The following is a 26,350-nucleotide window of genomic DNA, read 5'->3' as shown; positions in this document are numbered from 1 at the left end:
AATATTGTTCCTCAGACTGTTCATCCACATCACTACCAGGAATATTGTTCCTGAGAATGTTCATCCACATCAATACCAGGAATATTGTTCCTCAGACTGTTCATCGACATCAACACCAGGTCCATTATTCCTGAGAATGTTCATCCACATCAATACCAGGAATATTGTTCCTCAGACTGTTCATCGACATCAACACCAGGTCCATTATTCCTGAGAATGTTCATCCACATCAACACCAGGTCCATTATTCCTGAGAATGTTCATCCACATCAATACCAGGAATATTGTTCCTGAGAATGTTCATCCACATCAATACCAGGAATATTGTTCCTGAGAATGTTCATCCACATCAACACCAGGTCCATTATTCCTGAGAATGTTCATCCACATCAAAACCAGGTCCATTATTCCTGAGAATGTTCATCCACATCAACACCAGGTCCATTATTCCTGAGACTGTTCATCCACATCAATACCAGGAATATTGTTCCTGAGACTGTTCATCCACATCAATACCAGGAATATTGTTCCTGAGAATGTTCATCCACATCAACACCAAGTCCATTATTCCTGAGAATGTTCATCCACATCAAAACCAGGAATATTGTTCCTGAGAATGTTCATCCACATCAACACCAGGTCCATTATTCCTGAGAATGATCATCCACATCAATACCAGGAATATTGTTCCTGAGAATGTTCATCCACATCAATACCAGGAATATTGTTCCTGAGAAAATTCATCCACATCAACATCAGGTCCATTATTCCTGAGAATGTTCATCCACATCAATACCAGGAATATTGTTCCTGAGAATGTTCATCCACATCAATACCAGGAATATTGTTCCTGAGAATGATCATCCACATCAACACCAGGTCCATTATTCCTGAGAATGTGCATCCACATCAACACCAGGTCCATTATTCCTGAGAATGTTCATCCACATCAACACCAGGTCCATTATTCCTGAGAACGTTCATCCACATCAATACCAGGAATATTGTTCCTGAGAATGTTCATCCACATCAACATCAGGTCCATTATTCCTGAGAATGTTCATCCACATCAATACCAGGAATATTGTTCCTGAGAATGTTCATCCACATCAATACCAGGAATATTGTTCCTGAGAATGTTCATCCACATCAACACCAGGTCCATTATTCCTGAGAATGTTCATCCACATCAACACCAGGTCCATTATTCCTGAGAATGTTCATCCACATCAATACCAGGAATATTGTTCCTGAGAATGTTCATCCACATCAATACCAGGTCCATTATTCCTGAGAATGTTCATCCACATCAACACCAGGAATATTGTTCCTGAGAATGTTCATCCACATCAATACCAGGAATATTGTTCCTCAGACTGTTCATCCACATCAACACCAGGGCCATTATTCCTGAGACTGTTCATCCACATCAATACCAGGAATATTGTTCCTGAGAATGTTCATCCACATCAATACCAGGAATATTGTTCCTGAGACTGTTCATCCACATCAACAACAGGTCCATTATTCCTGAGACTGTTCATCCACATCAATACCAGGAATATTGTTCCTGAGAATGTTCATCCACATCAATACCAGGAATATTGTTCCTGAGAATGTTCATCCACATCAATACCAGGAATATTGTTCCTGAGACTGTTCATCCACACCAACACCAGGTCCATTATTCCTGAGAATGTTCATCCACATCAATACCAGGAATATTGTTCCTCAGACTGTTCATCCACATCAATACCAGGAATATTGTTCTTCAGACTGTTCATCCACATCAACACCAGGTCCATTATTCCTGAGACTGTTCATCCACATCAATACCAGGAATATTGTTCCTCAGACTGTTCATCCACATCAACACCAGGAATATTGTTCCTGAGAATGTTCATCCACATCAATACCAGGAATATTGTTCCTCAGACTGTTCATCCACATCAATACCAGGAATATTGTTCCTGAGAATGTTCATCCACATCAATACCAGGAATATTGTTCCTCAGACTGTTCATCCACATCAATACCAGGAATATTGTTCCTGAGAATGTTCATCCACATCAATACCAGGAATAATGTTCCTCAGACTGTTCATCCACATCAATACCAGGAATATTGTTCCTCAGACTGTTCATCCACATCAATACCAGGAATATTGTTCCTGAGAATGTTCATCCACATCAATACCAGGAATATTGTTCCTCAGACTGTTCATCCACATCAATACCAGGAATATTGTTCCTCAGACTGTTCATCCACATCAATACCAGGAATATTGTTCCTGAGAATGTTCATCCACATCAATACCAGGAATATTGTTCCTCAGACTTTTCATCCACATCAATACCAGGAATATTGTTCCTCAGACTGTTCATCCACATCAACACCAGGTCCATTATTCCTGACAATGTTCATCCACATCAACACCAGGTCCAATATTCCTGAGAATGTTCATCCACATCAATACCAGGAATATTGTTCCTGAGAATGTTCATCCACATCAATACCAGGAATATTGTTCCTCAGACTGTTCATCCACATCAACACCAGGTCCATTATTCCTGAGAATGTTCATCCACATCAACACCAGGTCCATTATTCCTGAGAATGTTCATCCACATCAATACCAGGAATATTGTTCCTGAGAATGTTCATCCACATCAATACCAGGAATATTGTTCCTCAGACTGTTCATCCACATCAACACCAGGTCCATTATTCCTGAGAATGTTCATCCACATCAATACCAGGAATATTGTTCCTGAGAATGTTCATCCACATCAACACCAGGTCCATTATTCCTGAGAATGTTCATCCACATCAATACCAGGAATATTGTTCCTCAGACTGTTCATCCACATCAACACCAGGTCCATTATTCCTGAGAATGTTCATCCACATCAACACCAGGTCCATTATTCCTGAGACTGTTCATCCACATCAATACCAGGAATATTGTTCCTGAGACTGTTCATCCACATCAATACCAGGAATATTGTTCCTGAGAATGTTCATCCACATCAACACCAGGTCCATTATTCCTGAGACTGTTCATCCACATCAATACCAGGAATATTGTTCCTCAGACTGTTCATCCACATCAATACCAGGAAGATTGTTCCTGAGAATGTTCATCCACATCAACATCAGGTCCATTATTCCTGAGAATGTTCATCCACATCAATACCAGGAATATTGTTCCTGAGAATGTTCATCCACATCAACACCAGGGTTATTGTTCCTGAGAATGTTCATCCACATCAATACCAGGAATATTGTTCCTCAGACTTTTCATCCACATCAACACCAGGTCCATTATTCCTGAGAATGTTCATCCACATCAATACCAGGAATATTGTTCCTGAGAATGTTCATCCACATCAATACCAGGAATATTGTTCCTGAGAATGTTCATCCACATCAACACCAGGTCCATTATTCCTGAGAATGTTCATCCACATCAACACCAGGTCCATTATTCCTGAGAATGTTCATCCACATCAATACCAGGAATATTGTTCCTGAGAATGTTCATCCACATCAACATCAGGTCCATTATTCCTGAGAATGTTCATCCACATCAATACCAGGAATATTGTTCCTGAGAATGTTCATCCACATCAATACCAGGAATATTGTTCCTCAGACTGTTCATCCACATCAATAACAGGAATATTGTTCCTGAGAATGTTCATCCACATCAATACCAGGAATATTGTTCCTCAGACTGTTCATCCACATCAATACCAGGAATATTGTTCCTGAGAATGTTCATCCACATCAATACCAGGAATATTGTTCCTCAGACTGTTCATCCACATCAATACCAGGAATATTGTTCCTCAGACTGTTCATCCACATCAACACCAGGTCCATTATTCCTGAGAATGTTCATCCACATCAATACCAGGAATATTGTTCCTCAGACTGTTCATCCACATCAATACCAGGAATATTGTTCCTGAGAATGTTCATCCACATCAATACCAGGAATATTGTTCCTGAGACTGTTCATCCACATCAACACCAGGTCCATTATTCCTGAGAATGTTCATCCACATCAATACCAGGAATATTGTTCCTCAGACGTTTCATCCACATCAATACCAGGAATATTGTTCCTCAGACTGTTCATCCACATCAACACCAGTTCTATTATTCCTGAGACTGTTCATCCACATCAACACCAGGTCCATTATTACTGAGGCTGTTCATCCACATCAATACCAGGAATATTGTTCCTGAGACTGTTCATCCACATCAACACCAGGTCCATTATTCCTGAGAATGTTCATCCACATCAATACCAGGAATATTGTTCCTGAGAATGTTCATCCACATCAATACCAGGAATATTGTTCCTGAGAATGTTCATCCACATCAATACCAGGAATATTGTTCCTGAGACTGTTCATCCACATCAACACCAGGTCCATTATTCCTGAGAATGTTCATCCACATCAACACCAGGTCTATTATTCCTGAGACTGTTCATCCACATCAATACCAGGAATATTGTTCCTCAGACTGTTCATCCACATCAACACCTGGTCCATTATTCCTGAGAATGTTCATCCACATCAATACCAGGAATATTGTTCCTCAGACTGTTCATCCACATCAATACCAGGAATATTGTTCCTCAGACTGATCATCCACATCAACACCAGGTCCATTATTCCTGAGACTGTTCATCCACATCAATACCAGGAATATTGTTCCTGAGAATGTTCATCCACATCAATACCAGGAATATTGTTCCTCAGACTGTTCATCCACATCAATACCAGGAATATTGTTCCTGAGAATGTTCATCCACATCAATACCAGGAATATTGTTCCTGAGACTGTTCATCCACATCAATACCAGGAATATTGTTCCTCAGACTGTTCATCCACATCAATACCAGGAATATTGTTCCTGAGAATGTTCATCCACATCAATACCAGGAATATTGTTCCTCAGACTGTTCATCCACATCAATACCAGGAATATTGTTCCTCAGACTGTTCATCCACATCAATACCAGGAATATTGTTCCTGAGAATGTTCATCCACATCAATACCATGAATATTGTTCCTCAGACTGTTCATCCACATCAATACCAGGAATATTGTTCCTCAGACTGTTCATCCACATCAACACCAGGTCCATTATTCCTGAGAATGTTCATCCACATCAATACCAGGAATATTGTTCCTGAGAATGTTCATCCACATCAATACCAGGAATATTGTTCCTCAGACTGTTCATCCACATCAACACCAGGTCCATTATTCCTGAGAATGATCATCCACATCAACACCAGGTCCATTATTCCTGAGAATGTTCATCCACATCAACACCAGGTCCATTATTCCTGAGAATGTTCATCCACATCAATACCATGAATATTGTTCCTCAGACTGTTCATCCACATCAATACCAGGAATATTGTTCCTCAGACTGTTCATCCACATCAACACCAGGTCCATTATTCCTGAGAATGTTCATCCACATCAATACCAGGAATATTGTTCCTGAGAATGTTCATCCACATCAATACCAGGAATATTGTTCCTCAGACTGTTCATCCACATCAACACCAGGTCCATTATTCCTGAGAATGTTCATCCACATCAATACCAGGAATATTGTTCCTGAGAATGTTCATCCACATCAATACCAGGAATATTGTTCCTGAGAATGTTCATCCACATCAACACCAGGTCCATTATTACTGAGAAAGGTCATCCACATCAAAACCAGGTTCATTATTCCTGAGAATGTTCATCCACATCAAAACCAGGAATATTGTTCCTCAGACTGTTCATCCACTTCAATACCAGGAATATTGTTCCTGAGAATGTTCATCCACATCAACATCAGGTCTATTATTCCTGAGAATGTTTCCACATCAACATCAGGTCTATTATTCCTGAGACTGTTCATCCACTTCAATACCAGGAATATTGTTCCTGAGAATGTTCATCCACATCAACATCAGGTCTATTATTCCTGAGAATGTTCATCCACATCAATACCAGGGTTATTGTTCCTGAGAATGTTCATCCACATCAATACCAGGAATATTGTTCCTGAGAATGTTCATCCACATCAATACCAGGAATATTGTTCCTCAGACTGTTCATCCACATCAATACCAGGAATATTGTTCCTGAGACTGTTCATTCACATCAACACCAGGTCCATTATTCCTGAGAATGTTCATCCACATCAATACCAGGAATATTGTTCCTCAGACTGTTCATCCACATCAATACCAGGAATATTGTTCCTGAGAATGTTCATCCACATCAATACCAGGAATATTGTTCCTGAGACTGTTCATCCACATCAACACCAGGTCCATTATTCCTGAGAATGTTCATCCACATCAATACCAGGAATATTATTCCTCAGACTGTTCATCCACATCAATACCAGGAATATTGTTCCTCAGACTGTTCATCCACATCAACACCAGGTCTATTATTCCTGAGACTGTTCATCCACATCAACACCAGGTCCATTATTACTGAGACTGTTCATCCACATCAATACCAGGAATATTGTTCCTGAGACTGTTCATCCACATCAACACCAGGTCCATTATTCCTGAGAATGTTCATCCACATCAATACCAGGAATATTGTTCCTGAGAATGTTCATCCACATCAATACCAGGAATATTGTTCCTGAGAATGTTCATCCACATCAATACCAGGAATATTGTTCCTCAGACTGTTCATCCACATCAATACCAGGAATATTGTTCCTCAGACTGTTCATCCACATCAATACCAGGAATATTGTTCCTGAGAATGTTCATCCACATCAATACCAGGAATATTGTTCCTCAGACTGTTCATCCACATCAATACCAGGAATATTGTTCCTCAGACTGTTCATCCACATCAACACCAGGTCCATTATTCCTGAGAATGTTCATCCACATCAATACCAGGAATATTGTTCCTGAGAATGTTCATCCACATCAATACCAGGAATATTGTTCCTCAGACTGTTCATCCACATCAATACCAGGAATATTGTTCCTCAGACTGTTCATCCACATCAACACCAGGTCCATTATTCCTGAGAATGTTCATCCACATCAATACCAGGAATATTGTTCCTCAGACTGTTCATCCACATCAATACCAGGAATATTGTTCCTGAGAATGTTCATCCACATCAATACCAGGAATATTGTTCCTGAGACTGTTCATCCACATCAACACCAGGTCCATTATTCCTGAGAATGTTCATCCACATCAATACCAGGAATATTGTTCCTCAGACGTTTCATCCACATCAATACCAGGAATATTGTTCCTCAGACTGTTCATCCACATCAACACCAGTTCTATTATTCCTGAGACTGTTCATCCACATCAACACCAGGTCCATTATTACTGAGGCTGTTCATCCACATCAATACCAGGAATATTGTTCCTGAGACTGTTCATCCACATCAACACCAGGTCCATTATTCCTGAGAATGTTCATCCACATCAATACCAGGAATATTGTTCCTGAGAATGTTCATCCACATCAATACCAGGAATATTGTTCCTGAGAATGTTCATCCACATCAATACCAGGAATATTGTTCCTGAGACTGTTCATCCACATCAACACCAGGTCCATTATTCCTGAGAATGTTCATCCACATCAACACCAGGTCTATTATTCCTGAGACTGTTCATCCACATCAATACCAGGAATATTGTTCCTGAGACTGTTCATCCACATCAACACCTGGTCCATTATTCCTGAGAATGTTCATCCACATCAATACCAGGAATATTGTTCCTCAGACTGTTCATCCACATCAATACCAGGAATATTGTTCCTCAGACTGATCATCCACATCAACACCAGGTCCATTATTCCTGAGACTGTTCATCCACATCAATACCAGGAATATTGTTCCTGAGAATGTTCATCCACATCAATACCAGGAATATTGTTCCTCAGACTGTTCATCCACATCAATACCAGGAATATTGTTCCTGAGAATGTTCATCCACATCAATACCAGGAATATTGTTCCTGAGACTGTTCATCCACATCAATACCAGGAATATTGTTCCTCAGACTGTTCATCCACATCAATACCAGGAATATTGTTCCTGAGAATGTTCATCCACATCAATACCAGGAATATTGTTCCTCAGACTGTTCATCCACATCAATACCAGGAATATTGTTCCTCAGACTGTTCATCCACATCAATACCAGGAATATTGTTCCTGAGAATGTTCATCCACATCAATACCATGAATATTGTTCCTCAGACTGTTCATCCACATCAATACCAGGAATATTGTTCCTCAGACTGTTCATCCACATCAACACCAGGTCCATTATTCCTGAGAATGTTCATCCACATCAATACCAGGAATATTGTTCCTGAGAATGTTCATCCACATCAATACCAGGAATATTGTTCCTCAGACTGTTCATCCACATCAACACCAGGTCCATTATTCCTGAGAATGATCATCCACATCAACACCAGGTCCATTATTCCTGAGAATGTTCATCCACATCAACACCAGGTCCATTATTCCTGAGAATGTTCATCCACATCAATACCAGGAATATTGTTCCTGAGAATGTTCATCCACATCAATACCAGGAATATTGTTCCTCAGACTGTTCATCCACATCAACACCAGGTCCATTATTCCTGAGAATGTTCATCCACATCAATACCAGGAATATTGTTCCTGAGAATGTTCATCCACATCAATACCAGGAATATTGTTCCTGAGAATGTTCATCCACATCAACACCAGGTCCATTATTACTGAGAAAGGTCATCCACATCAAAACCAGGTTCATTATTCCTGAGAATGTTCATCCACATCAAAACCAGGAATATTGTTCCTCAGACTGTTCATCCACTTCAATACCAGGAATATTGTTCCTGAGAATGTTCATCCACATCAACATCAGGTCTATTATTCCTGAGAATGTTCATCCACATCAATACCAGGAATATTGTTCCTGAGAATGTTCATCCACATCAACATCAGGTCTATTATTCCTGAGACTGTTCATCCACTTCAATACCAGGAATATTGTTCCTGAGAATGTTCATCCACATCAACATCAGGTCTATTATTCCTGAGAATGTTCATCCACATCAATACCAGGGTTATTGTTCCTGAGAATGTTCATCCACATCAATACCAGGAATATTGTTCCTGAGAATGTTCATCCACATCAATACCAGGAATATTGTTCCTCAGACTGTTCATCCACATCAATACCAGGAATATTGTTCCTGAGACTGTTCATTCACATCAACACCAGGTCCATTATTCCTGAGAATGTTCATCCACATCAATACCAGGAATATTGTTCCTCAGACTGTTCATCCACATCAATACCAGGAATATTGTTCCTGAGAATGTTCATCCACATCAATACCAGGAATATTGTTCCTGAGACTGTTCATCCACATCAACACCAGGTCCATTATTCCTGAGAATGTTCATCCACATCAATACCAGGAATATTATTCCTCAGACTGTTCATCCACATCAATACCAGGAATATTGTTCCTCAGACTGTTCATCCACATCAACACCAGGTCTATTATTCCTGAGACTGTTCATCCACATCAACACCAGGTCCATTATTACTGAGACTGTTCATCCACATCAATACCAGGAATATTGTTCCTGAGACTGTTCATCCACATCAACACCAGGTCCATTATTCCTGAGAATGTTCATCCACATCAATACCAGGAATATTGTTCCTGAGAATGTTCATCCACATCAATACCAGGAATATTGTTCCTGAGAATGTTCATCCACATCAATACCAGGAATATTGTTCCTGAGACTGTTCATCCACATCAACACCAGGTCCATTATTCCTGAGAATGTTCATCCACATCAACACCATGTCTATTATTCCTGAGACTGTTCATCCACATCAACACCAGTTCCATTATTCCTGAGACTGTTCATCCACATCAATACCAGGAATATTGTTCCTGAGAATGTTCATCCACATCAATACCAGGAATATTGTTCCTGAGACTGTTCATCCACATCAACACCAGGTCCATTGTTCCTGAGAATGTTCATCCACATCAATACCAGGAATATTGTTCCTGAGACTGTTCATCCACATCAACACCAGGTCCATTATTCCTGAGAATGTTCATCCACATCAACACCAGGTCTATTATTCCTGAGACTGTTCATCCACATCAATACCAGGAATATTGTTCCTGAGACTGTTCATCCACATCAACACCTGGTCCATTATTCCTGAGAATGTTCATCCACATCAATACCAGGAATATTGTTCCTCAGACTGTTCATCCACATCAATACCAGGAATATTGTTCCTCAGACTGATCATCCACATCAACACCAGGTCCATTATTCCTGAGACTGTTCATCCACATCAATACCAGGAATATTGTTCCTGAGAATGTTCATCCTCATCAATACCAGGAATATTGTTCCTCAGACTGTTCATCCACATCAATACCAGGAATATTGTTCCTGAGAATGTTCATCCACATCAATACCAGGAATATTGTTCCTGAGACTGTTCATCCACATCAATACCAGGAATATTGTTCCTCAGACTGTTCATCCACATCAATACCAGGAATATTGTTCCTGAGAATGTTCATCCACATCAATACCAGGAATATTGTTCCTCAGACTGTTCATCCACATCAATACCAGGAATATTGTTCCTCAGACTGTTCATCCACATCAATACCAGGAATATTGTTCCTGAGAATGTTCATCCACATCAATACCATGAATATTGTTCCTCAGACTGTTCATCCACATCAATACCAGGAATATTGTTCCTCAGACTGTTCATCCACATCAACACCAGGTCCATTATTCCTGAGAATGTTCATCCACATCAATACCAGGAATATTGTTCCTGAGAATGTTCATCCACATCAATACCAGGAATATTGTTCCTCAGACTGTTCATCCACATCAACACCAGGTCCATTATTCCTGAGAATGATCATCCACATCAACACCAGGTCCATTATTCCTGAGAATGTTCATCCACATCAACACCAGGTCCATTATTCCTGAGAATGTTCATCCACATCAATACCAGGAATATTGTTCCTGAGAATGTTCATCCACATCAATACCAGGAATATTGTTCCTCAGACTGTTCATCCACATCAACACCAGGTCCATTATTCCTGAGAATGTTCATCCACATCAATACCAGGAATATTGTTCCTGAGAATGTTCATCCACATCAATACCAGGAATATTGTTCCTGAGAATGTTCATCCACATCAACACCAGGTCCATTATTACTGAGAAAGGTCATCCACATCAAAACCAGGTTCATTATTCCTGAGAATGTTCATCCACATCAAAACCAGGAATATTGTTCCTCAGACTGTTCATCCACTTCAATACCAGGAATATTGTTCCTGAGAATGTTCATCCACATCAACATCAGGTCTATTATTCCTGAGAATGTTCATCCACATCAATACCAGGAATATTGTTCCTGAGAATGTTCATCCACATCAACATCAGGTCTATTATTCCTGAGACTGTTCATCCACTTCAATACCAGGAATATTGTTCCTGAGAATGTTCATCCACATCAACATCAGGTCTATTATTCCTGAGAATGTTCATCCACATCAATACCAGGGTTATTGTTCCTGAGAATGTTCATCCACATCAATACCAGGAATATTGTTCCTGAGAATGTTCATCCACATCAATACCAGGAATATTGTTCCTCAGACTGTTCATCCACATCAATACCAGGAATATTGTTCCTGAGACTGTTCATTCACATCAACACCAGGTCCATTATTCCTGAGAATGTTCATCCACATCAATACCAGGAATATTGTTCCTCAGACTGTTCATCCACATCAATACCAGGAATATTGTTCCTGAGAATGTTCATCCACATCAATACCAGGAATATTGTTCCTGAGACTGTTCATCCACATCAACACCAGGTCCATTATTCCTGAGAATGTTCATCCACATCAATACCAGGAATATTATTCCTCAGACTGTTCATCCACATCAATACCAGGAATATTGTTCCTCAGACTGTTCATCCACATCAACACCAGGTCTATTATTCCTGAGACTGTTCATCCACATCAACACCAGGTCCATTATTACTGAGACTGTTCATCCACATCAATACCAGGAATATTGTTCCTGAGACTGTTCATCCACATCAACACCAGGTCCATTATTCCTGAGAATGTTCATCCACATCAATACCAGGAATATTGTTCCTGAGAATGTTCATCCACATCAATACCAGGAATATTGTTCCTGAGAATGTTCATCCACATCAATACCAGGAATATTGTTCCTGAGACTGTTCATCCACATCAACACCAGGTCCATTATTCCTGAGAATGTTCATCCACATCAACACCATGTCTATTATTCCTGAGACTGTTCATCCACATCAACACCAGGTCCATTATTCCTGAGACTGTTCATCCACATCAATACCAGGAATATTGTTCCTGAGAATGTTCATCCTCATCAATACCAGGAATATTGTTCCTGAGAATGTTCATCCACATCAATACCAGGAATATTGTTCCTGAGACTGTTCATCCACATCAACACCAGGTCCATTATTCCTGAGAATGTTCATCCACATCAATACCAGGAATATTGTTCCTCAGACTGTTCATCCACATCAATACCAGGAATATTGTTCCTCAGACTGATCATCCACATCAACACCAGGTCCATTATTCCTGAGACTGTTCATCCACATCAATACCAGGAATATTGTTCCTCAGACTGTTCATCCACATCAATACCAGGAATATTGTTCCTGAGAATGTTCATCCACATCAATACCAGGAATATTGTTCCTCAGACTGTTCATCCACATCAATACCAGGAATATTGTTCCTGAGAATGTTCATCCACATCAATACCAGGAATATTGTTCCTCAGACTGTTCATCCACATCAATACCAGGAATATTGTTCCTGAGAATGTTCATCCACATCAATACCAGGAATATTGTTCCTGAGACTGTTCATCCACATCAATACCAGGAATATTGTTCCTCAGACTGTTCATCCACATCAATACCAGGAATATTGTTCCTGAGAATGTTCATCCACATCAATACCAGGAATATTGTTCCTCAGACTGTTCATCCACATCAATACCAGGAATATTGTTCCTCAGACTGTTCATCCACATCAATACCAGGAATATTGTTCCTGAGAATGTTCATCCACATCAATACCAGGAATATTGTTCCTCAGACTGTTCATCCACATCAATACCAGGAATATTGTTCCTCAGACTGTTCATCCACATCAACACCAGGTCCATTATTCCTGAGAATGTTCATCCACATCAATACCAGGAATATTGTTCCTGAGAATGTTCATCCACATCAATACCAGGAATATTGTTCCTCAGACTGTTCATCCACATCAACACCAGGTCCATTATTCCTGAGAATGATCATCCACATCAACACCAGGTCCATTATTCCTGAGAATGTTCATCCACATCAACACCAGGTCCATTATTCCTGAGAATGTTCATCCACATCAATACCAGGAATATTGTTCCTGAGAATGTTCATCCACATCAATACCAGGAATATTGTTCCTCAGACTGTTCATCCACATCAACACCAGGTCCATTATTCCTGAGAATGTTCATCCACATCAATACCAGGAATATTGTTCCTGAGAATGTTCATCCACATCAATACCAGGAATATTGTTCCTGAGAATGTTCATCCACATCAACACCAGGTCCATTATTCCTCAGACTGTTCATCCACATCAAAACCAGGTCCATTATTCCTGAGAATGTTCATCCACATCAAAACCAGGAATATTGTTCCTCAGACTGTTCATCCACATCAATACCAGGAATATTGTTCCTGAGAATGTTCATCCACATCAACATCAGGTCCATTATTCCTGAGAATGTTCATCCACATCAATACCAGGAATATTGTTCCTGAGAATGTTCATCCACATCAACACCAGGGTTATTGTTCCTGAGAATGTTCATCCACATCAATACCAGGAATATTGTTCCTGAGAATGTTCATCCACATCAACATCAGGAATATTGTTCCTGAGAATGTTCATCCACATCAATACCAGGAATATTGTTCCTGAGAATGTTCATCCACATCAACACCAGGTCCATTATTCCTGAGAATGTTCATCCACATCAATACCAGGAATATTGTTCCTGAGAATGTTCATCCGCATCAACACCAGGTCCATTATTCCTGAGAATGTTCATCCACATCAACACCAGGTCCATTATTCCTGAGAATGATCATCCACATCAACACCAGGTCCATTATTCCTGAGAATGTTCATCCAGATCAATACCAGGAATATTGTTCCTGAGAATGTTCATCCACATCAATACCAGGAATATTGTTCCTGAGAATGTTCATCCACATCAACACCAGGTCCATTATTCCTGAGAATGTTCATCCACATCAATACCAGGAATATTGTTCCTGAGAATGTTCATCCGCATCAACACCAGGTCCATTATTCCTGAGAATGTTCATCCACATCAACACCAGGTCCATTATTCCTGAGAATGATCATCCACATCAACACCAGGTCCATTATTCCTGAGAATGTTCATCCACATCAATACCAGGAATATTGTTCCTGAGAATGTTCATCCACATCAATACCAGGAATATTGTTCCTGAGAATGTTCATCCACATCAACACCAGGTCCATTATTCCTGAGAATGTTCATCCACATCAACACCAGGTCCATTATTCCTGAGAATGTTCATCCACATCAACACCAGGTCCATTATTCCTGAGAATGTTCATCCACATCAATACCAGGAATATTGTTCCTGAGAATGTTCATCCACATCAATACCAGGTCCATTATTCCTGAGAATGTTCATCCACATCAACACCAGGAATATTGTTCCTGAGAATGTTCATCCACATCAATACCAGGAATATTGTTCCTCAGACTGTTCATCCACATCAATACCAGGAATATTGTTCCTGAGAATGTTCATCCACATCAATACCAGGAATATTGTTCCTGAGAATGTTCATCCACATCAACATCAGGTCCATTATTCCTGAGAATGTTCATCCACATCAATATCAGGAATATTAGAACATAGAACATAGAACATAGAACATACAGCACAGAACAGGCCCTTCGGCCCACAATGTTGTGCCGATCCTTTGTCCTCTGTCAAGGACAATTTAATCTATACCCCATCATTCTCCTTTATCCATATACCTATCCAAAAGCCTTTTGAAAGTCCCTAAAGTTTCTGACTCAACAACTTCCCCGGGCAAGGCATTCCATGAGAATATTGTTCCTGAGAATGTTCATCCACATCAATACCAGGAATATTGTTCCTGAGAATGTTCATCCACATCAACACCAGGTCCATTATTCCTGAGAATGTTCATCCACATCAACACCAGGTCCATTATTCCTGAGAATGTTCATCCACATCAATACCAGGAATATTGTTCCTCAGACTGTTCATCCACATCAACACCAGGTCCATTATTCCTGAGAATGTTCATCCACATCAATACCAGGAATATTGTTCCTGAGAATGTTCATCCACATCAATACCAGGAATATTGTTCCTGAGAATGTTCATCCACATCAACACCAGGTCCATTATTCCTGAGAAAGGTCATCCACATCAAAACCAGGTTCATTATTCCTGAGAATGTTCATCCACATCAAAACCAGGAATATTGTTCCTCAGACTGTTCATCCACTTCAATACCAGGAATATTGTTCCTGAGAATGTTCATCCACATCAACATCAGGTCTATTATTCCTGAGAATGTTCATCCACATCAATACCAGGAATATTGTTCCTGAGAATGTTCATCCACATCAACACCAGGGTTATTGTTCCTGAGAATGTTCATCCACATCAATACCAGGAATATTGTTACTGAGAATGTTCATCCACATCAATACCAGGAATATTGTTCCTGAGAATGTTCATCCACATCAATACCAGGAATATTGTTCCTGAGACTGTTCATCCACATCAACACCAGGTCCATTATTCCTGAGAATGTTCATCCACATCAATACCAGGAATATTGTTCCTCAGACTGTTCATCCACATCAATACCAGGAATATTGTTCCTCAGACTGTTCATCCACATCAACACCAGGTCTATTATTCCTGAGACTGTTCATCCACATCAATACCAGGAATATTGTTCCTGAGAATGTTCATCCACATCAATACCAGGAATATTGTTCCTGAGACTGTTCATCCACATCAACACCAGGTCCATTATTCCTGAGAATGTTCATCCACATCAATACCAGGAATATTGTTCCTCAGACTGTTCATCCACATCAATACCAGGAATATTGTTCCTGAGAATGTTCATCCACATCAATACCAGGAATATTGTTCCTGAGACTGTTCATCCACATCAACACCAGGTCCATTATTCCTGAGAATGTTCATCCACATCAATACCAGGAATATTGTTCCTCAGACTGTTCAACGACATCAATACCAGGAATATTGTTCCTCAGACTGTTCATCCACATCAACACCAGGTCTATTATTCCTGAGACTGTTCATCCACATCAATACCAGGAATATTGTTCCTCAGACTGTTCATCCACATCAATACCAGGTCCATTATTACTGAGACTGTTCATCCACATCAATACCAGGAATATTGTTCCTGAGACTGTTCATCCACATCAACACCAGGTCCATTATTCCTGAGAATGTTCATCCACATCAATACCAGGAATATTGTTCCTGAGAATGTTCATCCACATCAATACCAGGAATATTGTTCCTGAGAATGTTCATCCACATCAATAACAGGAATATTGTTCCTGAGACTGTTCATCCACATCAACACCAGGTCCATTATTCCTGAGAATGTTCATCCACATCAACACCAGGTCTATTATTCCTGAGACTATTCATCCACATCAACACCAGGTCCATTATTCCTGAGACTGTTCATCCACATCAATACCAGGAATATTGTTCCTGAGAATGTTCATCCTCATCAATACCAGGAATATTGTTCCTGAGAATGTTCATCCACATCAATACCAGGAATATTGTTCCTGAGACTGTTCATCCACATCAACACCCTGTCCATTATTCCTGAGAATGTTCATCCACATCAATACCAGGAATATTGTTCCTCAGACTGTTCATCCACATCAATACCAGGAATATTGTTCCTCAGACTGATCATCCACATCAACACCAGGTCCATTATTCCTGAGACTGTTCATCCACATCAATACCAGGAATATTGTTCCTCAGACTGTTCATCCACATCAATACCAGGAATATTGTTCCTGAGAATGTTCATCCACATCAATACCAGGAATATTGTTCCTCAGACTGTTCATCCACATCAATACCAGGAATATTGTTCCTCAGACTGTTCATCCACATCAATACCAGGAATATTGTTCCTGAGAATGTTCATCCACATCAATACCAGGAATATTGTTCCTCAGACTGTTCATCCACATCAATACCAGGAATATTGTTCCTCAGACTGTTCATCCACATCAACACCAGGTCCATTATTCCTGAGAATGTTCATCCACATCAATACCAGGAATATTGTTCCTGAGAATGTTCATCCACATCAATACCAGGAATATTGTTCCTCAGACTGTTCATCCACATCAACACCAGGTCCATTATTCCTGAGAATGATCATCCACATCAACACCAGGTCCATTATTCCTGAGAATGTTCATCCACATCAACACCAGGTCCATTATTCCTGAGAATGTTCATCCACATCAATACCAGGAATATTGTTCCTGAGAATGTTCATCCACATCAATACCAGGAATATTGTTCCTCAGACTGTTCATCCACATCAACACCAGCTCCATTATTCCTGAGAATGTTCATCCACATCAATACCAGGAATATTGTTCCTGAGAATGTTCATCCACATCAATACCAGGAATATTGTTCCTGAGAATGTTCATCCACATCAACACCAGGTCCATTATTCCTGAGAATGTTCACCCACATCAAAACCAGGTCCATTATTCCTGTGAATGTTCATCCACATCAAAACCAGGAATATTGTTCCTCAGACTGTTCATCCACATCAATACCAGGAATATTGTTCCTGAGAATGTTCATCCACATCAACATCAGGTCCATTATTCCTGAGAATGTTCATCCACATCAATACCAGGAATATTGTTCCTGAGAATGTTCATCCACATCAACACCAGGGTTATTGTTCCTGAGAATGTTCATCCACATCAATACCAGGAATATTGTTCCTGAGAATGTTCATCCACATCAACATCAGGAATATTGTTCCTGAGAATGTTCATCCACATCAATACCAGGAATATTGTTCCTGAGAATGTTCATCCACATCAACACCAGGTCCATTATTCCTGAGAATGTTCATCCACATCAACACCAGGTCCATTATTCCTGAGAATGTTCATCCACATCAATACCAGGAATATTGTTCCTGAGAATGTTCATCCGCATCAACACCAGGTCCATTATTCCTGAGAATGTTCATCCACATCAACACCAGGTCCATTATTCCTGAGAATGATCATCCACATCAACACCAGGTCCATTATTCCTGAGAATGTTCATCCACATCAATACCAGGAATATTGTTCCTGAGATTGTTCATCCACATCAATACCAGGAATATTGTTCCTGAGAATGTTCATCCACATCAACACCAGGTCCATTATTCCTGAGAATGTTCATCCACATCAACACCAGGTCCATTATTCCTGAGAATGTTCATCCACATCAACACCAGGTCCATTATTCCTGAGAATGTTCATCCACATCAATACCAGGAATATTGTTCCTGAGAATGTTCATCCACATCAATACCAGGAATATTGTTCCTGAGACTGTTCATCCACATCAATACCAGGAATATTGTTCCTCAGACTGTTCATCCACATCAATACCAGGAATATTGTTCCTGAGAATGTTCATCCACATCAATACCAGGAATATTGTTCCTCAGACTGTTCATCCACATCAATACCAGGAATATTGTTCCTCAGACTGTTCATCCACATCAATACCAGGAATATTGCTCCTGAGAATGTTCATCCACATATATACCAGGAATATTGTTCCTCAGACTGTTCATCCACATCAATACCAGGAATATTGTTCCTCAGACTGTTCATCCACATCAATACCAGGAATATTGTTCCTCAGACTGTTCATCCACATCAACACCAGGTCCATTATTCCTGAGAATGATCATCCACATCAACACCAGGTCCATTATTCCTGAGAATGTTCATCCACATCAACACCAGGTCCATTATTCCTGAGAATGTTCATCCACATCAATACCAGGAATATTGTTCCTGAGAATGTTCATCCACATCAATACCAGGAATATTGTTCCTCAGACTGTTCATCCACATCAACACCAGGTCCATTATTCCTGAGAATGTTCATCCACATCAATACCAGGAATATTGTTCCTGAGAATGTTCATCCACATCAATACCAGGAATATTGTTCCTGAGAATGTTCATCCACATCAACACCAGGTCCATTATTCCTGAGAATGTTCATCCACATCAAAACCAGGTCCATTATTCCTGAGAATGTTCATCCACATCAAAACCAGGAATATTGTTCCTCAGACTGTTCATCCACATCAATACCAGGAATATTGTTCCTGAGAATGTTCATCCACATCAACATCAGGTCCATTATTCCTGAGAATGTTCATCCACATCAATACCAGGAATATTGTTCCTGAGAATGTTCATCCACATCAACACCAGGGTTATTGTTCCTGAGAATGTTCATCCACATCAATACCAGGAATATTGTTCCTGAGAATGTTCATCCACATCAACATCAGGAATATTGTTCCTGAGAATGTTCATCCACATCAACATCAGGAATATTGTTCCTGAGAATGTTCATCCACATCAACACCAGGTCCATTATTCCTGAGAATGTTCATCCACATCAACACCAGGTCCATTATTCCTGAGAATGTTCATCCACATCAACACCAGGTCCATTATTCCTGAGAATGTTCATCCACATCAATACCAGGAATATTGTTCCTGAGAATGTTCATCCGCATCAACACCAGGTCCATTATTCCTGAGAATGTTCATCCACATCAACACCAGGTCCATTATTCCTGAGAATGATCATCCACATCAACACCAGGTCCATTATTCCTGAGAATGTTCATCCACATCAATACCAGGAATATTGTTCCTGAGAATGTTCATCCACATCAATACCAGGAATATTGTTCCTGAGAATGTTCATCCACATCAACACCAGGTCCATTATTCCTGAGAATGTTCATCCACATCAACACCAGGTCCATTATTCCTGAGAATGTTCATCCACATCAACACCAGGTCCATTATTCCTGAGAATGTTCATCCACATCAATACCAGGAATATTGTTCCTGAGAATGTTCATCCACATCAATACCAGGTCCATTATTCCTGAGAATGTTCATCCACATCAACACCAGGAATATTGTTCCTGAGAATGTTCATCCACATCAATACCAGGAATATTGTTCCTCAGACTGTTCATCCACATCAATACCAGGAATATTGTTCCTGAGAATGTTCATCCACATCAATACCAGGAATATTGTTCCTGAGAATGTTCATCCACATCAACATCAGGTCCATTATTCCTGAGAATGTTCATCCACATCAATATCAGGAATATTGTTCCTGAGAATGTTCATCCACATCAATACCAGGAATATTGTTCCTGAGAATGTTCATCCACCTCAACAACAGGTCCAGTATTCCTGAGAATGTTCATCCACATCAACACCAGGTCCATTATTCCTGAGAATGTTCATCCACATCAATACCAGGAATATTGTTCCTGAGAATGTTCATCCACATCAACACCAGGTCCATTATTCCTGAGACTGTTCATCCACATCAATACCAGGAATATTGTTCCTGAGAATGTTCATCCACATCAATACCAGGAATATTGTTCCTGAGAATGTTCATCCACATCAACATCAGGTCCATTATTCCTGAGAATGTTCATCCACATCAATACCAGGAATATTGTTCCTCAGAATGTTCATCCACATCAATACCAGGAATATTGTTCCTGAGAATGTTCATCCACATCAACACCAGGTCCATTATTCCTGAGAATGTTCATCCACATCAACACCAGGTCCATTATTCCTGAGAATGTTCATCCACATCAACACCAGGTCCATTATTCCTGAGAATGTTCATCCACATCAATACCAGGAATATTGTTCCTGAGAATGTTCATCCACATCAATACCAGGTCCATTGTTCCTGAGAATGTTCATCCACATCAACACCAGGAATATTGTTCCTGAGAATGTTCATCCACATCAATACCAGGAATATTGTTCCTCAGACTGTTCATCCACATCAATACCAGGAATATTGTTCCTGAGAATGTTCATCCACATCAATACCAGGAATATTTTTCCTGAGACTGTTCATCCACATCAACACCAGGTCCATTATTCCTGAGAATGTTCATCCACATAAATACCAGGAATATTGTTCCTCAGACTGTTCATCCACATCAACACCAGGTCTATTATTCCTGAGACTGTTCATCCACATCAACACCAGGTCCATTATTCCTGAGACTGTTCATCCACATCAATACCAGGAATATTGTTCCTGAGAATGTTCATCCACATCAATACCAGGAATATTGTTCCTGAGAATGTTCATCCACATCAATACCAGGAATATTGTTCCTGAGACTGTTCATCCACATCAACACCAGGTCCATTATTCCTGAGAATGTTCATCCACATCAACACCAGGTCCATTATTCCTGAGATTGTTCATCCACATCAATACCAGGTCCATTATTCCTGAGATTGTTCATCCACATCAATACCAGGTCCATTATTCCTGAGATTGTTCATCCACATCAATACCAGGAATATTGTTCCTGAGAATGTTCATCCACATCAATACCAGGTCCATTATTCCTGAGATTGTTCATCCACATCAATACCAGGTCCATTATTCCTGAGATTGTTCATCCACATCAATACCAGGAATATTGTTCCTGAGACTGTTCATCCACATCAGCACCAGGTCCATTATTCCTGAGAATGTTCATCCACCTCAATACCAGGAATATTGTTCCTGAGACTGTTCATCCACATCAACACCAGGTCCATTATTCCTCAGACTGTTCATCCACATCAATACCAGGAATATTGTTCCTCAGACTGTTCATCCACATCAACACCAGGTCCATTATACCTGAGACTGTTCATCCACATCAATACCAGGAATATTGTTCCTCAGACTGTTCATCCACATCAATACCAGGAATATTGTTCCTGAGAATGTTCATCCACATCAATACCAGGAATATTGTTCCTCAGACTGTTCATCCACATCAATACCAGGAATATTGTTCCTGAGAATGTTCATCCACATCAATACCAGGAATATTGTTCCTCAGACTGTTCATCCACATCAATACCAGGAATATTGTTCCTGAGAATGTTCATCCACATCAATACCAGGAATATTGTTCCTGAGACTGTTCATCCAAATCAATACCAGGAATATTGTTCCTCAGACTGTTCATCCACATCAATACCAGGAATATTGTTCCTGAGAATGTTCATCCACATCAATACCAGGAATATTGTTCCTCAGACTGTTCATCCACATCAATACCAGGAATATTGTTCCTCAGACTGTTCATCCACATCAATACCAGGAATATTGTTCCTGAGAATGTTCATCCACATCAATACCAGGAATATTGTTCCTCAGACTGTTCATCCACATCAATACCAGGAATATTGTTCCTCAGACTGTTCATCCACATCAACACCAGGTCCATTATTCCTGAGAATGTTCATCCACATCAACACCAGGTCCATTATTCCTGAGAATGTTCATCCACATCAATACCAGGAATATTGTTCCTGAGAATGTTCATCCACATCAATACCAGGAATATTGTTCCTCAGACTGTTCATCCACATCAACACCAGGTCCATTATTCCTGAGAATGTTCATCCACATCAACACCAGGTCCATTATTCCTGAGAATGTTCATCCACAACAACACCAGGTCCATTATTCCTGAGAATGTTCATCCACATCAACACCAGGAATATTGTTCCTGAGAATGTTCATCCACATCAACACCAGGTCCATTATTCCTGAGAATGTTCATCCACATCAACACCAGGTCCATTATTCCTGAGAATGTTCATCCACATCAACACCAGGTCCATTATTCCTGAGACTGTTCATCCACATCAATACCAGGAATATTGTTCCTGAGACTGTTCATCCACATCAATACCAGGAATATTGTTCCTGAGAATGTTCATCCACATCAACACCAGGAATATTGTTCCTCAGACTGTTCATCCACATCAATACCAGGAAGATTGTTCCTGAGAATGTTCATCCACATCAATACCAGGAATATTGTTCCTGAGAATGTTCATCCACATCAACACCAGGGTTATTGTTCCTGAGAATGTTCATCCACATCAATACCAGGAATATTGTTCCTGAGAATGTTCATCCACATCAACATCAGGTCCATTATTCCTGAGAATGTACATCCACATCAATACCAGGAATATTGTTCCTGAGAATGTTCATCCACATCAATACCAGGAATATTGTTCCTGAGAATGTTCATCCACATCAACACCAGGTCCATTATTCCTGAGAATGTTCATCCACATCAACACCAGGTCCATTATTCCTGAGAATGTTCATCCACATCAATACCAGGAATATTGTTCCTGAGAATGTTCATCCACATCAATACCAGGAATATTGTTCCTGAGAATGTTCATCCACATCAACACCAGGTCCATTATTCCTGAGAATGTTCATCCACATCAATACCAGGAATATTGTTCCTGAGAATGTTCATCCACATCAATACCAGGAATATTGTTCCTGAGAATGTTCATCCACATCAACATCAGGTCCATTATTCCTGAGAATGTTCATCCACATCAATACCAGGAATATTGTTCCTGAGAATGTTCATCCATATCAATACCAGGAATATTGTTCCTGAGAATGTTCATCCACATCAACACCAGGAATATTGTTCCTGAGAATGTTCATCCACATCAATACCAGGAATATTGTTCCTCAGACTGTTCATCCACATCAATACCAGGAATATTGTTCCTCAGACTGTTCATCCACATCAATACCAGGAATATTGTTCCTTAGACTGTTCATCCACATCAACACCAGGTCCATTATTCCTGAGAATGTTCATCCACATCAATACCAGGAATATTGTTCCTCAGACTGTTCATCCACATCAACACCAGGTCCATTATTCCTGAGAATGTTCATCCACATCAACACCAGGTCCATTATTCCTGAGACTGTTCATCCACATCAATACCAGGAATATTGTTCCTGAGAATGTTCATCCACATCAACACCAGGGCCATTATTCCTTAGACTGTTCATCCACATCAACACTAGGGCTATTATTCCTGAGACTGTTCATCCACATCAACACCAGGGCTATTATTCCTGAGACTGTTCATCCACATCAACACCAGGGCTAGTGTTCCTGAGTCTGTTCATCCACATCAACACCAGGGCCATTATTCCTGAGACTGTTCATCCACATCAACACCAGGGCTAGTGTTCCTGAGTCTGTTCATCCACATCAACACCAGGGCTATTGTTCCTGAGACTGTTCATCCACATCAATACCAGGAATATTGTTCCTGAGATTGTTGATCCAGATCAACACCAGAGCTATTATTCCTGAGTCTGTTCATCCACATCAACACCAGGTCCATTATTCCTGAGACTGTTCATCCACATCAATACCAGGAATATTGTTCCTGAGACTGTTCATCCACATCAACACCAGGGCTATTATTCCTGAGACTGTTCATTCACATCAACACCAGGGCTATTGTTCCTGAGACTGTTCATCCACATCAACACTAGGGCTATTGTTCCTGAGACTGTTCATCCACATCAACACCAGGGCTATTGTTCCTGAGACTGTTCATCCACATCAACACCAGGGCTATTGTTCCTGAGACTGTTCATCCACATCAACACCAGGGCTATTGTTCCTGAGACTGTTCATCTACATCAACACCAGGGCTATTGTTCCTGAGATTGTTCATCCAGATCAACACCAGAGCTATTATTCCTGAGTCTGTTCATCCACATCAACACCAGGTCCATTATTCCTGAGACTGTTCATCCACATCAACACCAGGGCTATTGTTCCTGAGTCTGTTCATTCACATCAACATCAGGGCTATTGTTCCTGAGTCTGTTCATTCACATCAACATCAGGGCTATTGTTCCTGAGACTGTTCATCCACATCAACACCAGGGCTATTGTTCCTGAGACTGTTCAACCACATCAACACCAGGGCTATTGTTCCTGAGACTGTTCATCCACATCAACACCAGGGCTATTGTTCCTGAGTCTGTTCATTCACATCAACATCAGGGCTATTGTTCCTGAGACTGTTCATCCACATCAACACCAGGGCTATTGTTCCTGAGACTGTTCATTCACATCAACATCAGGGCTATTGTTCCTGAGTCTGTTCATCCACATCAACACCAGGTCCATTATTCCTGAGACTGTTCATGCACATCAACACCAGGACTATTATTCCTGAGACTGTTCATGCACATCAACACCAGGACTATTATTCCTGAGACTGTTCATGCACATCAACACCAGGGCTATTGTTCCTGAGAATGTTCATCCACATCAACACCAGGGCTATTGTTCCTGAGTCTGTTCATTCACATCAACATCAGGGCTATTGTTCCTGAGACTGTTCATCCACATCAACACCAGGGCTATTGTTCCTGAGACTGTTCATTCACATCAACATCAGGGCTATTGTTCCTGAGTCTGTTCATCCACATCAACACCAGGACTATTATTCCTGAGACTGTTCATCCACATCAACACCAGGGCTATTGTTCCTGAGTCTGTTCATCCACATCAACACCAGGTCCATTATTCCTGAGACTGTTCATGCACATCAACACCAGGGCTAATGTTCCTGAGTCTGTTCATCCACATCAACACCAGGACTATTATTCCTGAGACTGTTCATGCACATCAACACCAGGGCTATTGTTCCTGAGTCTGTTCATCCACATCAACACCAGGGCTATTGTTCCTGAGACTGTTCATCCACATCAACACCAGGGCTATTGTTCCTGAGTCTGTTCATCCACATCAACACCAGGGCTATTGTTCCTGAGTCTGTTCA

This window comes from Heterodontus francisci, chromosome 5 (assembly GCF_036365525.1).
Source record: "Heterodontus francisci isolate sHetFra1 chromosome 5, sHetFra1.hap1, whole genome shotgun sequence".
NCBI classification, from domain to species: Eukaryota; Metazoa; Chordata; class Chondrichthyes; order Heterodontiformes; family Heterodontidae; genus Heterodontus; species Heterodontus francisci.
The sequence above is the reverse complement of the archived record's forward strand: the minus strand, read 5'-3'. Positions refer to the sequence as shown.